Here is a 12,437-nt window from a genome sequence, read left to right as displayed (position 1 = left end):
GATAGCAGGCACACCCTTAAACCCATAATTCTATTAATATTTTTTTGTAAATACCCCACCAAAACTTGTGCAGAAGAATGTCCACAGCATTATTATTTATAATAGCTTTGTGACCTCCGAAGATGTTTTCCTGGACTATTCCAGGAATCAGAAAAGAAGACACCATCTTTCAAATGCAATTGACCAAAATCTTAGTATACTGGCTAATCAGGCTTTGAGGGGTGGAAATGGTGAAAAAGTAGAGGTACTTCTTGTTTTTCTGTCCTTAAAGATGGAATATTGTTTGCCTAGAAACAAAAGGGGAAATCAGCCTGACTGAAATACAGTTTGTATTCCACGTCATAGTAACCACTATTAAGGAGGAAAAACAGTTTTTTAGTTTTCAGTCATTTGGTATCTTTGTATTTCATACTCTTTTGAACTTTACAGCATTAGAACCTCCATTTAAGTAATACTATGTTTCCAGCTAAGGATGCATGGTCCTTTGGAAAACCCTTTCAGTACGATTATAATCTTGATTACCTTAATATGAAAGTAACAAAACCCAGATGGCAACACATACCCTGTTAAAAATAAAAACGATGGACCGGGCGCGGTGGCTCACACCTGTAATCCCAGCACTTTTGGGAGGCCGAGGTGGGCGGATCACGAGGTCAGGAGATGAGATCATCCTGGCGAACACAGTGAAACCCCGTCTCTACTAAAAATAAAAAATAAAATTAAAAAAAATATATCAGGGCATGGTGGCAGGCGCCTGTAGTCCCAGCTACTCAGGAGGCTGAGGCGGGAGAATGGCGTGAACCCGGGAGGTAGAGCTTGCAGTGAGCCGAAATTGCACCACTGCACTCCAGCCTGGGCTACAGAGCTAGCTCCGTCTCAAAAATAAATAAATAAAAATAAATAAATAAATGAAAACGATGTATTGCTCTGTAAAGATAATCAGGCAAATTTAAAGCAGACTAAGACATAAAGAAAAGATTTTGCATTTATTGGTAATGTTATAGCTCTTTTGTGCTACAAATGAAGTATTTGCAAAGTCATAGCTTTTCAAGTTTTCAGTTTGACAAGTTGCTTTCTCACTTGTGGAAGGTAAGCACAATTTCCTATTAGTGTGCTTATGATTTTCTATGAATATTTTACTAATGGGACATGAACTCGGAAACTGATTTAGGAGTGTGTTATTGTTGCTTCTGTTACTGGTTTTGTCGTTATTAGTACAATTTGCTTTTTAAAAATAAGTCATAGTTTTCCTGGTCTCAGAGATTAAGTTATGGCTGCTTGAGTTTTTTCCCAGACAAAGACACAGAACAATGATTAAATAAACACATCGAGTTCCCATTATCAGAGTTATTCTGTAATTTCCTCCTGCTGACTTGAAAAAGTCATTTAGGCTGCATTCAGATGAAATGAGGAGAAATGAGATACAATGAAAATTCATTCTATCCCGCCTGCCATAGACTCTTGATAGAAACTCAACTCTTAACTTACTTAATGAATTTCAGCTAATGAAATACTTGTTGTCTGTTTGACTAAATATCAGAATAAACATTAGGTGTCAGCTTGGTTAACTATACACTAAATTATAATGGTTTATTCATTTTCAGATTTTTATGTACATGATCACTTTTATGTACATAAGCTCATTATACTGTGAGATTAAGGAAAGAGACCCTATCTTATACATTTTTATTTCCTTAATACCTAACAATTTCTTCCCTTCCTAAAAATAAACAGTCTCCTAAATTTCTAACATTATGATTTTGCCTGTTCGTGAACTTTACCTAATTGAAATCATATGGTATATACTGGTTTGTCTCTAGTTTTTGTCAATATCATGTTTATGAGATTCATCCATGTTGTTTTACATACCAGGAATTTGTTCATTTTTATCACTGTTGTGTTGCTTTCTGTTATATGAAGATATAAATGTTTATAGATACACGAAACTAATGATGGACATTTTGGTAATTAGCTATTATAAGTTACAATGGCATGAACATTTCTATACATGTTTCTTGGCATAAGTATGGACAAATTTTTATTCAGTATGTATCTAAGAGACAAGAATTGTTAGATAATAGGTTATACTCATGTTCAAATCTTCAAGTGGCACTACATATTTCCAAGATATACCAATTCATGCTCCTATCAGCAGGGAATTAGAGTTCCTTTTGTTCCATATCTTTGCTATTCCTTGGTCTTGTCAGAGTTTTTAACTTCAGCTGCTCTGATGAGTTTATGAAGGTATCGCATAGAGGTTTTCATCCGCGTTTCTCTGATGACTAATGAGGTTGAGCATCTCTTCATATGTTTATTGGCCATTTTGATATTCTCTTTTGTGAAATGCTTACTCAAGTCTCTGGCTCATTTTTTCTTTTAGGCTCTGCTCCTTTCCTTATTTAGTTGTCATTATAATATATTTTGGATATTAACTCTTTATTGGTTGTATTACAAATAACTCCTCTAAGTCTTTAAGCTTTTCTCCTCAGTCTGAGAGAGACATTTTTGATAGCCAATGTTTTTAATTTTAACGCAGCCCAATATGTATAAAGAAATAGTTTCCCACTGCAAGTCATGAAGATGTTTTTCTAAATTGTATTATAGAAGCTCTGTTGCTGTTGCACATTTGTATCAATGATCCATCTAAGATTGATATTTTTATTATGGTTTAAAGGAGAGGTAAATTTTCATTTTTTTCCATGTGGCTACCTAACTGACTCATCATTGAATGAATATGCCATTCTTTCTTCATTACTCTTTGTGTGTCAAAGTCAAGTGTCCATGTGCAAGTGAAGTGAATCTATTTCTGGGTGTTCTTTTTTTTTTTTTTTTATGAGACAGAGTCTTGCTCTGTCACCCCGGCTGGAGTGCAGTGGCACGATCTGGGCTCACTGCAAGCTCTGCCTCCCAGGTTCACGCCATTCTTCTGCCTCAGCCTCCCAAGTAGCTAGGACTACAGGCGCCCGCCACCACACCTGGCTAATTTTTTGTATTTTTAGTAGAGACGAGGTTTCACCATGTTAGCCAGGATGGTCTCGATCTCCTGACCTCGTGGTCCGCCTGCCTCGGCCTCCCAAAGTGCTGGGATTACAGGCGTGAGCCACCACGCCTGGCCTGTTTCTGGGTTTTCTACTCCATTCCCCTGATCTCTTTTTCTGCACCAATATGGCCAGTCACAGTTACTGTAGCCTCATAATATATTTTGGAATGTGATAGAGCACATTCTCCTACTTTGTTCCTCTTATTGGAGTTTATCTTGTCTATACTTGTCGCTTATCTTCTCCACATATATTTCACAGCTAACATCTCAGTTTTCAAAAAATATCTGCTGGAATTTGATTGTAATTGCTTTAAATCTATGAATCAATTTGGGGAGAATTAAAATTCCTTAAAATACTCACTCTTCCAAATTATAGACATAGTATAACCACTTTTTCAAAAATTTTATTAGTTTTCTTTGCAGAAATTGGGTATATCTTTTACTAGATTTATTCCTATATATTTTTTTTAGTACTATTGTATATAGTGTGTTTGAAAGTATTTTATTTTCTAATTATTTGTGGCAGAGAGATGGAAATACATTGATTTTACATACTAATCAGTGTCCAGCAAACCTTGCTAAACTTATTCATTAATTTTGGAGTTTATCTAAAGACTCTTTGGGACTTTATACATACAAATTATGTGATCTGTAAATAATGACAACTTTTCTTCCTTTCCAATCCTTATATTTTAGATATTTATGTTTGTTGACATACTGCAGTGGTATCTAGAGTAAGATGTTAATTAGAAGTAGTGATAGCAAGCTTTCTTACTTTAACATTTCACCATTCAGTGTCAAGTAACATTTTTGTATATTGTTTTTATTATCAGTTACCTACTAAAAACTCTGATTAATAATTTTCATTATGAATAGATGTTGAACTTTGTCAGATGTTTTCTGCAATGATTGAGTTGCTCATATGATTTTTCTTTATTCTCTTAAGATGATAAATTTATATTTATTGAGTTTTCAAATGTCAATCTTCCATGCTTGTCATGCTAAGTTTTGATCATGATGTATTATTTTTAATTAATTTTTTGATTCAGTTTAATAACATTTTATTTAATTATTTTTCATCTTTGTTCATGAATAAGATTGTATTACAGCAGGTAGCTAGTCAGGTATGAGCAGGGCAGGAGAGGGCTCTCCATAACTCACACACCAAGAGTGTTGGGCAACCAACAGGTGATGGTCAGGTGGTGGTTAACTGTTTCTCTAAAGTAATAATTGGTCACAGCTGGCACCAGGGAACGGCAGGCGCCTAATAGATAGAAAACACCTGAAACTGATCAGCAGCTTCCCAATAAGATCCCGGAAGTATGCAAACATATAAAAACCTGAAGTCAAGAGGTCAGACTGTGCACTTGGTTTCTCCAGTTGCCTGCTTGCTTTGCCCTCTTGCAAGTTGTACTTTCCTTCTTTTCCTTCCTTTCCTTACTGTTCTAAAGCTTTTTAATAAACTTTCACTCCTGCACTGAAACTTGCCTTGGTATCTTCTCCTTTATACCTTTCAGTCAAATCCTTTCTTCTGAAGATACAAAGACTGAAGTTGCTACAAACCCATATGGATACACCTCCAGTAACTTGGGATAACTTAGATCTCTGCCACTACTAACAATTGGTCTATACTTTTTCTTTGTTGTAGTGTTCTTGTAAGGATTTGAACACATAAAATGTGTTCAGGATTATTGTCCCTTTTAAAATATTAAGTAGATGATTGTGTAAGATTGGCTACAAATTCTTTCATAACTGTGAGAATAATTCACCTGTGTAGTGACTTCATCTGGGACTTTGTGCAAAATTTTAAATTATAGATTCTTTTTCTTTAGGAAAATTTAGATATACTGTTCCTTCTTGTCTAGTTTTAGTAAATTGTCCTTTTATATGAAGAGTCTATTTTATATAAAATTTCAAATACATGTGAATAAATTTGTTCATAAGATCCACTTCTTATCTTTTGTAAGACCTGTATTTATGTCTCCTTTCTCATCATTGAGATTTAATTGTTCGTGGCTTCTCCTTTTTTTTCAATGATCATGCTTGCTAGGGATTTATTAATTGTATTCTTTTAAAATAATCTTTTTTGAACTTTTTAAATCAATTCTATTTTGTTTGCTTTTTATTATATTAATTTCTAGCTTTTTCTTTATTATTCATTTTATTCTCATTCCTTTGGCTTTGTTATTTTCTAACTTCTTAATTTAGTTCATTGATCTTCAATCTTTTCTAGTATACGTATTTAAGGGAATAAATTTCTCTCAAAGTATTTCCCATTTTTCAGATGTTTTATTTTTATTTTTGTTTTTTTGGAGATGAAGTCTCACTCTTGTCCCCCAGGCTGGAGTGCAGTGTACGATCTCAGCTAACTACAACCTCCGCCTCCCGGGTTCAAGTGATTCTCTTGCCTCAGCCTCCCAAGTAGCTGGGATTACAGGTGCCTGCCACCTTGCCCAGCTAATTTTTGTATTTTTAGTAGAGACAGGGTTTCACCATGTTAGACAGGCTGGTCTTGAACTCCTGACCTCAGGTGATCCGCCCGCCTCAGCCACCCAAAGTGCTGGGATTACAGGTGTGAGCCACCGCGCTCAGCCTTAGATGTTGTATTTTCATCATCATTCAGCGTTAAGATACTTCATTATAAACTATTGTTTTGTTTTCTTCTTTGATCCATGGGATACTTTGAAGTGTATTGCTTAATTTCAAACATACTGATTTTCTAGGTCTCATTTTGTTATTGACTTTTTGCTAAATTGTACTGCAGTCAGAAAACATATATTTTGCATGACCTTATTCAATTGAAATTTGTTGATGTTTCCTTTATGGCCCATCATATAGTAACTTTTTAAATGAGAGAGCCTGTAAATAATGTGTTTTCTGCAATTCCTGGGTGTATATGCCAATCTATATATGCCAATTTCTTATTTGTGCATTTTAAATCTTCTATATCCTTACAGTTTGTTTTGTCTGCTTATATTGGTAGTGAGAAACATATTGAAAGATCCCACTATAATTTTCTTAGAATTCTTTAGTTTATTCATGTACTCATTCATTCAACAAACAATTATTCTGGGCCTATCAAATTTTAGAAAATATAGCCTATGAATTGCATTGAGGAAGTTTTTAGTAATTAAGGAAAGTAGTTAGGCTTTTATAAATTTTAAGGCAATGTTATTAGTTGTATAAAAATTTAGGATTACTGTATCTTTCTATTGAGATAATAATGCTTTTCCTTTTATTTTAATAAAGTGTTTAACATTATCTTTTTTGAATATTTCATGGTTTATAGTCTACTTTGTCTGATGTTGATATAGTTACACAATCTTCCTTTGGCTAGTGTTTGCATTCTATGTATTATTTTTTCATTCTTTTAATTTTACCTTTTCCTGTAAGGATTCCAAACATGCTCATTTTTGGAATCATCTTGGATCTGCAATGTGGATTATTATGAAAAATAATAACATTTTTACAGTACTTAATATGTTAGGCTCTAGCACATACATATTAATTCACTTAATCTGTACAATCATCCTATGAAAGCAATGATTATGTATTCATTTATTTAATTCATATATTAATTCACTTAATCTGCTTGATGAGTCTACAAAATCAAATTATTATTATCATTATTATCATTGTTTTACAAATGGAGAAACTGATGCTCAAAGAGGAAAAAAAAACTTGCTCAAAATTATAGAGCTGATGAGAAGCAGAGACAGTTTGGAAATAGCAATCTAGCTTTGGAATCTGTTCTTTTACTTACTATCCTGTGCTACCACTTAAAAAAATTGAGAGCCCAAAAATGTAGTAGAGGGATTTATGATTCATGGACTTGCCACCAGTACAATCACTTAGGCCCCATGCCCAGAAGGGTGCCCTGTGTTTGGGGTTTAATGCCTTGCAGTGACCGTCTTGAAATCCTGCACAATTTTGTCTTTGTGATAAAATCTGTGTTTTGTGAGTGAAGATGGATGGGATAATGCAGCACACCCTGCGGACTTGGAACCTCCTTACCTCCCTTGGATGGTCTCTCAGCCATCCTTTCCCCTAACTCCATGTAGCAATCACTGTGGCCTCTCCACCAGGTCGGGGACTCGGCACAGGGAAAGTGGGATCAGGCCTTGTGCTCTGAGTCATGGGATGGGCCCAGCAGCTGTGGGGGTCTATACACACCCTTTGAGTACCCCTTGCTCAAGCAGCATATTAAATCGCAAACAGAAAACACTATGAATAGGAAATATAAAACAGGTGAAGAGGGACCATGAAAGAAAAGTTTCTGTCTCCTTCTTCCCTGCTTTCTGGGAAAGGGCCTCACATTTTCACTGGGCTTGTAAATTATGTCACTGGACCTAGTAGATGCTAGTTGGTACGTTGTTTGCTGAGACCACACTTTCATTGTCTTTATCTTTTATATCTTAAACATCTTTTAGGTACATTTGTCTATCTAGTATTTGAAACACACAACCTTTCCATAGCCCTTACATACAATTACACTTTGCTGTGGATGTTTACAGTTTACTGAGCATGATTACATTCATTGATCCACTTCTCCTCCTGAGTCCCCAGGTGACATGGGGGAAATATTATCATCCCTGCTTTGCCAAGGAATAAGTGGGTTATTCAAGGTTTCACACTGAATACATGGCTGAACTGGGGCTTGAATATTGGTGTTCTAAATACAAAATAGTTTCCTTCCCACTAAATCACAAGTTAGTTTTAAGAAGGCATCTTTTTTGGATCTCAAAGAGGACAATTTCACATCCAATATTGGCTATGGAATTCCCATATTGCAACTTTAGTATAGCTACTTATTAAGCACAAGCTTCTACTAACATATTTTATTCACATGGCCCTTTGGAGCCAGTTTTACAATGTTTTCAGTCACAAGCAAAGAAACAAGTAGCTGAAAGCGGGCAATTAGGATTGTACTGAGAGTTTTGGAAGTGGGTGGAATGTCCTTAAAATCCGAACATCTGGTTGTTATACTTGGTGAGCAATAAATGATTAAAGTGTTGCTGACACCAGTTAGCAGAAATGTATTCCAAAGCTTTGGTTAATGTGGGTTTTGTTTTTAAAAGGGCCAATGATAAAAATATAATCATTCCAAATGTGGCTAACACACACGATTTGCCTCCCCCTTTTCAATTCATCCTATTTAGTATTCTATAAAGTATATTAAAATGATTGGTGAAATGGTGTTCACAATGATTGCTATGTCTACAACCCCTCTAAAGCACAAATGCTCCTGAATTTACAATGGTGTTATGTCCAGAAAAAACCATAGTAAGTTGAAAGTTGAAAATATTGTAAGACAAAAATGCAATTAATATAGCTAACCTACCTTACACGTGCTCAAATCACTTCCTTAGCCTGTGGTTGGGCAAGGTCATCTAGCAACACCACATGCTAGAGGCTCGATGGTTCACCCTCATGATTGCAGGGCTGACTGCTTGCTGTGGCTCTGTCCCTGCCTACCATTGTGAGAGAGTATGGTACCGTGTATCACTAGCCTGGGAAAAGATCAAAATTCAAAGTATAATTTCTACTAAATGTGTATCACTTTTGCCCCATCATAAAGTCAAACCATCATAAGTGGATCCTAAGTTGGGGACTGTCTGTAAATTCGAGGATTCTTCTACATGAAATCACTTTGAGGTTTTCCAGATGCAACACAGAGAACACAGTGTTGAGATAACTTTTATTTTTGTGGTGCCATCTCTTTAATAGTTACGTACACTTGGAAATTCAATTCACTTATTACTTGTAGGCACCAGTGGCATCGGGAGGCAAATTATTAAAAAATAAAAATTTCACATTAAAAAAATGCTAGCCAGTTGCAGTGACTCACACCTGTAATCCCAGCACTTTGGGAGGCCAAAGCGGGCTGATCACCAGAGGTCAGGAGTTTGAGACCAGCCTGGTGAAACCCTTTGTCTACTAAAAATAGAAAAATTAGCCAGGCGTGGTGGCAGGTGCCTGTGGTCTCACCCACTCGGGAGGCTGAGGCAGGAGAATCACTTGAACCCAGGAGGTGGAGGTTGCAGAGTCGAGACCGTGCCACTGCACTCGAGCCTGCGTGACAAAGTGAGACTCTGTCTTAAAAAAATAAAATAAAATAAAAATAATGGTGAAAGCAAATAATGGGGTAGTCTGAATCCAAAATTATTCTTTCCTGAATTTCCTGTTTATTTCAGAGCATAAACAAAAGCTGTTGGGTGCTGTTTATGCTGTTTCCTCATCTCATTGGGAATGTTGATAGAACTGTCCTGCCTGATGGAATAACCGCATAAAGTGAAACTCTCACAAAGGCTCTTGAATATTACCTTCTTGTTAAGTGGAAAATTTGGGACACTGGATCTAAACAAAATAATACAAAACATGTTCAGTTTTGCCCAAAAAGTAGAGTGGAAAATGGAAGTAAAGGAAGGACAAAGACAGTTCCTTGAAGTATATAACAAAATGCTCAGAAGTTGAACCAATTGATCTGTGGAGCACAGAGGAAAGTTTTGAAGCTAGAATCCTAAAATGTTACTGGAAATCTAGAGGTGGTAAAGTAGGACGGTTTGGTTGTCTTGCAGGATTCTAGACATTGGAATAGAAAAGACTCGTGTGTGGGAAGGAAGTTGAGAGACAGTCCAGTGGTCTCAGTAAGTCTGATTTTGTTTGATTGCTTATTTCTCTCTTATTTTATTTTATTTATTTATGAATAAAGTCTCTTAAATAAATAAATAAATAATAAATAAATAAAGTCTCTTAGGAAACAGAATTGGTGTGGAATCAAGGTCAGTCTGTTGTTAGGTTAAAGTAAACTCAGTTCATAGCAGAAGAGTCCTTCGGATAATTCATTTAATGCCTTTATCAGGATCAAGTGTTTCTGTGGCCAATAGCTGTGTACTGAAATAAAGAACCACACTCCACCCTTCCTGCTCCCACCACAGACACACACTGTGTGTACTTTTATTAAAGCTTATGAAAATGAATTTACAGAAAATCTTACAGGCAAAGTGAATGTGAGTGAAAAGCTCTCAAGTTGCTCAATTTCCAGCCTTGTTCATGATGCCTGCAGAGGCCTTGTTATATGTCAGGTCTGCTCGAGGCCCCAGCTCTACCAGATGTCAGCTGGTCCTCCACGCAGACTGCCCTCCTCAACCAGGCCTCCGATAGGTGCTCTCCTGCCAGCCTATCCGTGGATCGAAGCTCAGAGCTGCTCCCACCGGCACATCCCTAGGCCTGGCTTGCCTCCTCTGATGCTATGAGAGGTTCTGTTCATGCCTAGAACGCATATCCTCAGTAGAGAGAAGGGGGTTTTCTTTCACTTGCTTCCTTTTGTAAGTAAACTGCCTTTTGATTGTAATACACAGGTGAATTTACTCAGGTGGACAACAATGTCACTTTATTCCTCCAGCAGATTTCATCTTGCTCTCAAGGCCTTGCAGTGGCAACAGCGGGGGGATTTAAGCTTGCAGTTCCACATAAGCCAGTTTCTCCCAGTTGAAAGCACTCTCTTCATATCGAAGTTTGACTCCCAGTCAGGATGATTTCTTTTCCCCCAGACAGCTTCCCTGCCCCTCCTCTTTCCCAGGAAGGGACCTGGGTACAGGGAGCTTCCATTTCCTGTGGCTGTAGGGGAGGGACCCATGGTGCCATGCTTTCTGGAAACTTGCTGTCCTCTGCAGCGTCCTGCAGGTCACTGGGTGCCCTGCACTGGTGCAGTTGAGGGTGCTGGCATCACTTCGAGTTTAGGCTACTCTACTGTTGTTGGCGGTGGCTGCCCATGCCTCCATCCACAGGGTCTCAGACTCATGCTGATTTTGGCCACTGGTTTGCTCAGGGGACATTTTCTCTGGCCAGTATACCCAGATATGTCCTCCTGCCAAGGGAGAGGCTACTCTGAATGACAGCCCACCTCCCCAGGCTGCACTGGGGAAGGAGGAAGTGGACCTCCATGTTCTCATAGGCTGGGTAACCCATCTGGGTTTTGGTCTTTGTCCCCCTCCTCACAGAAGGTTTCGTCCTGAGAGGTAATCAGGGCTGGCCGTCTGCATCCCCATCTCCCCCTATATCACTCCAGGCTTCACTTCTGATGGGACCTGCCCAGTTCTTCCCTCACTGTCCTTCCCCGCTTGGGGCAATAAAGACAGAAGGGATGATTGAGGAACAGAAAAAGATGACTAAGATGGGGAAAATACTAACATACAGATGTTTCAAAAATATATTTCTTACTTGTTCTATTTACTTTTATTCTCTACTTTCTTATTGAATCAAGGGTGTTCTGCAGCCTCGATTTGAGAAATAGCTGGTGGAGTCTCTCTCCCTTTCTCACTTCCACCGTCTTCTTGCCCAGTTTGCCCTGTATTCTTCCCCTGTATACAAGCCCCGATCACGGTTAACTGCCTTCCAAAAGGACAAACTCAAAGAATCCAGCCAAATCCTCAAGGATCGCAGTGTTATCAACAGTCATCTGAGTTGAGAATATACACAATTATATACAGAATGTATTCTTTAATCTTCTTCTAACAAAGTTACATATAAAGGTGGGGTTATTTTTAAGGTCCTTCATAAAATGAAGAGAATGCTTCCAATTATGTCTAATTAAGCCCATACACGATTTGTTTTTTCTTCCTGATTCACTAGGCCTTGGGAGCAAGAACTCCAGTACCTAAGGGAAAGATGCTGCAGCTGCGTGTCTGGGATACTGAAGGAGCAATGACTGGATGGAGAGTCAGCTGAAGATTTTCTTCAACAAGAAAAATATTCTGTAGAGAAAGTATGAATGGATCATGTGAATAAGTAGGGAAAACACTGTTTAAAAGTTCAAGAGAACAGAATATTTTAAAATTGTATCTTAGAATCTGCCACTCATGTACACAGCTCAGATGTGCCCATTTCTCTCCAGCTTGCTCTAGTCTAAAACAGTCAGTGAAGAGCAGCACGTTTTTGGCCACATTGAGGACATATGCTGTGGAAGGTTGTGCCTTGGCCTTAGGGCCACAGAATTCTCAGTGCTAATCCCCGCTTGCCACTTAATAGCTGTGTGAGCTTTGATAAATCAAGGGATTTCAAATCACTTGATTTCTCTGTGCCCCAATTCCTTCTTCACCCTCTGCGGATCTTGTAAAAACTGAGTTAGCACACAGAATATCTAGCTAGTTCATTATATGGCAGCATATGGTACATATAGATACTCAATAAATATTAATTCCTTCCTTTTTTCCCCTCCTTTCAGTTGCTTCATTTACATAAAAATAATACATCTTCTTATATTTAAAAAGAAATAGTTCAAGACCAGCCTGGGCAACATAGTGAGACCCTGTCTCTACAAACTAAAAAAATTGACTGGGCATGGTGGTGTCCATCTGTCCCAGCCACTCAGGAGGCTGAGGTGAGAGGATCTTAT

At 37.8% G+C, this 12,437-nt stretch overlaps 1 long non-coding RNA gene across 3 annotated transcripts in view; it reads left to right on the top strand.

The window, feature by feature from the left end:
- LOC105482264 (uncharacterized) overlaps positions 1–12,107 on the top strand; it is a 35,281-nt gene extending 23,174 nt beyond the window's left edge. For all 3 annotated transcript variants that reach the window (XR_011607018.1, XR_987509.3, XR_011607017.1), the window contains 2 exons: positions 9,619–9,687; positions 11,675–12,107. This is a non-coding gene — a long non-coding RNA (uncharacterized lncRNA). The remainder of the gene's footprint in view (positions 1–9,618; positions 9,688–11,674) is intronic.
- The last annotated feature ends 330 nt before the right edge of the window (positions 12,108–12,437 follow it).

This window comes from Macaca nemestrina, chromosome 8, assembly GCF_043159975.1.
Source record: "Macaca nemestrina isolate mMacNem1 chromosome 8, mMacNem.hap1, whole genome shotgun sequence".
In the NCBI taxonomy this organism is placed as follows: domain Eukaryota; kingdom Metazoa; phylum Chordata; class Mammalia; order Primates; family Cercopithecidae; genus Macaca; species Macaca nemestrina.
This window is presented reverse-complemented; position numbering and strand designations above follow the sequence as displayed.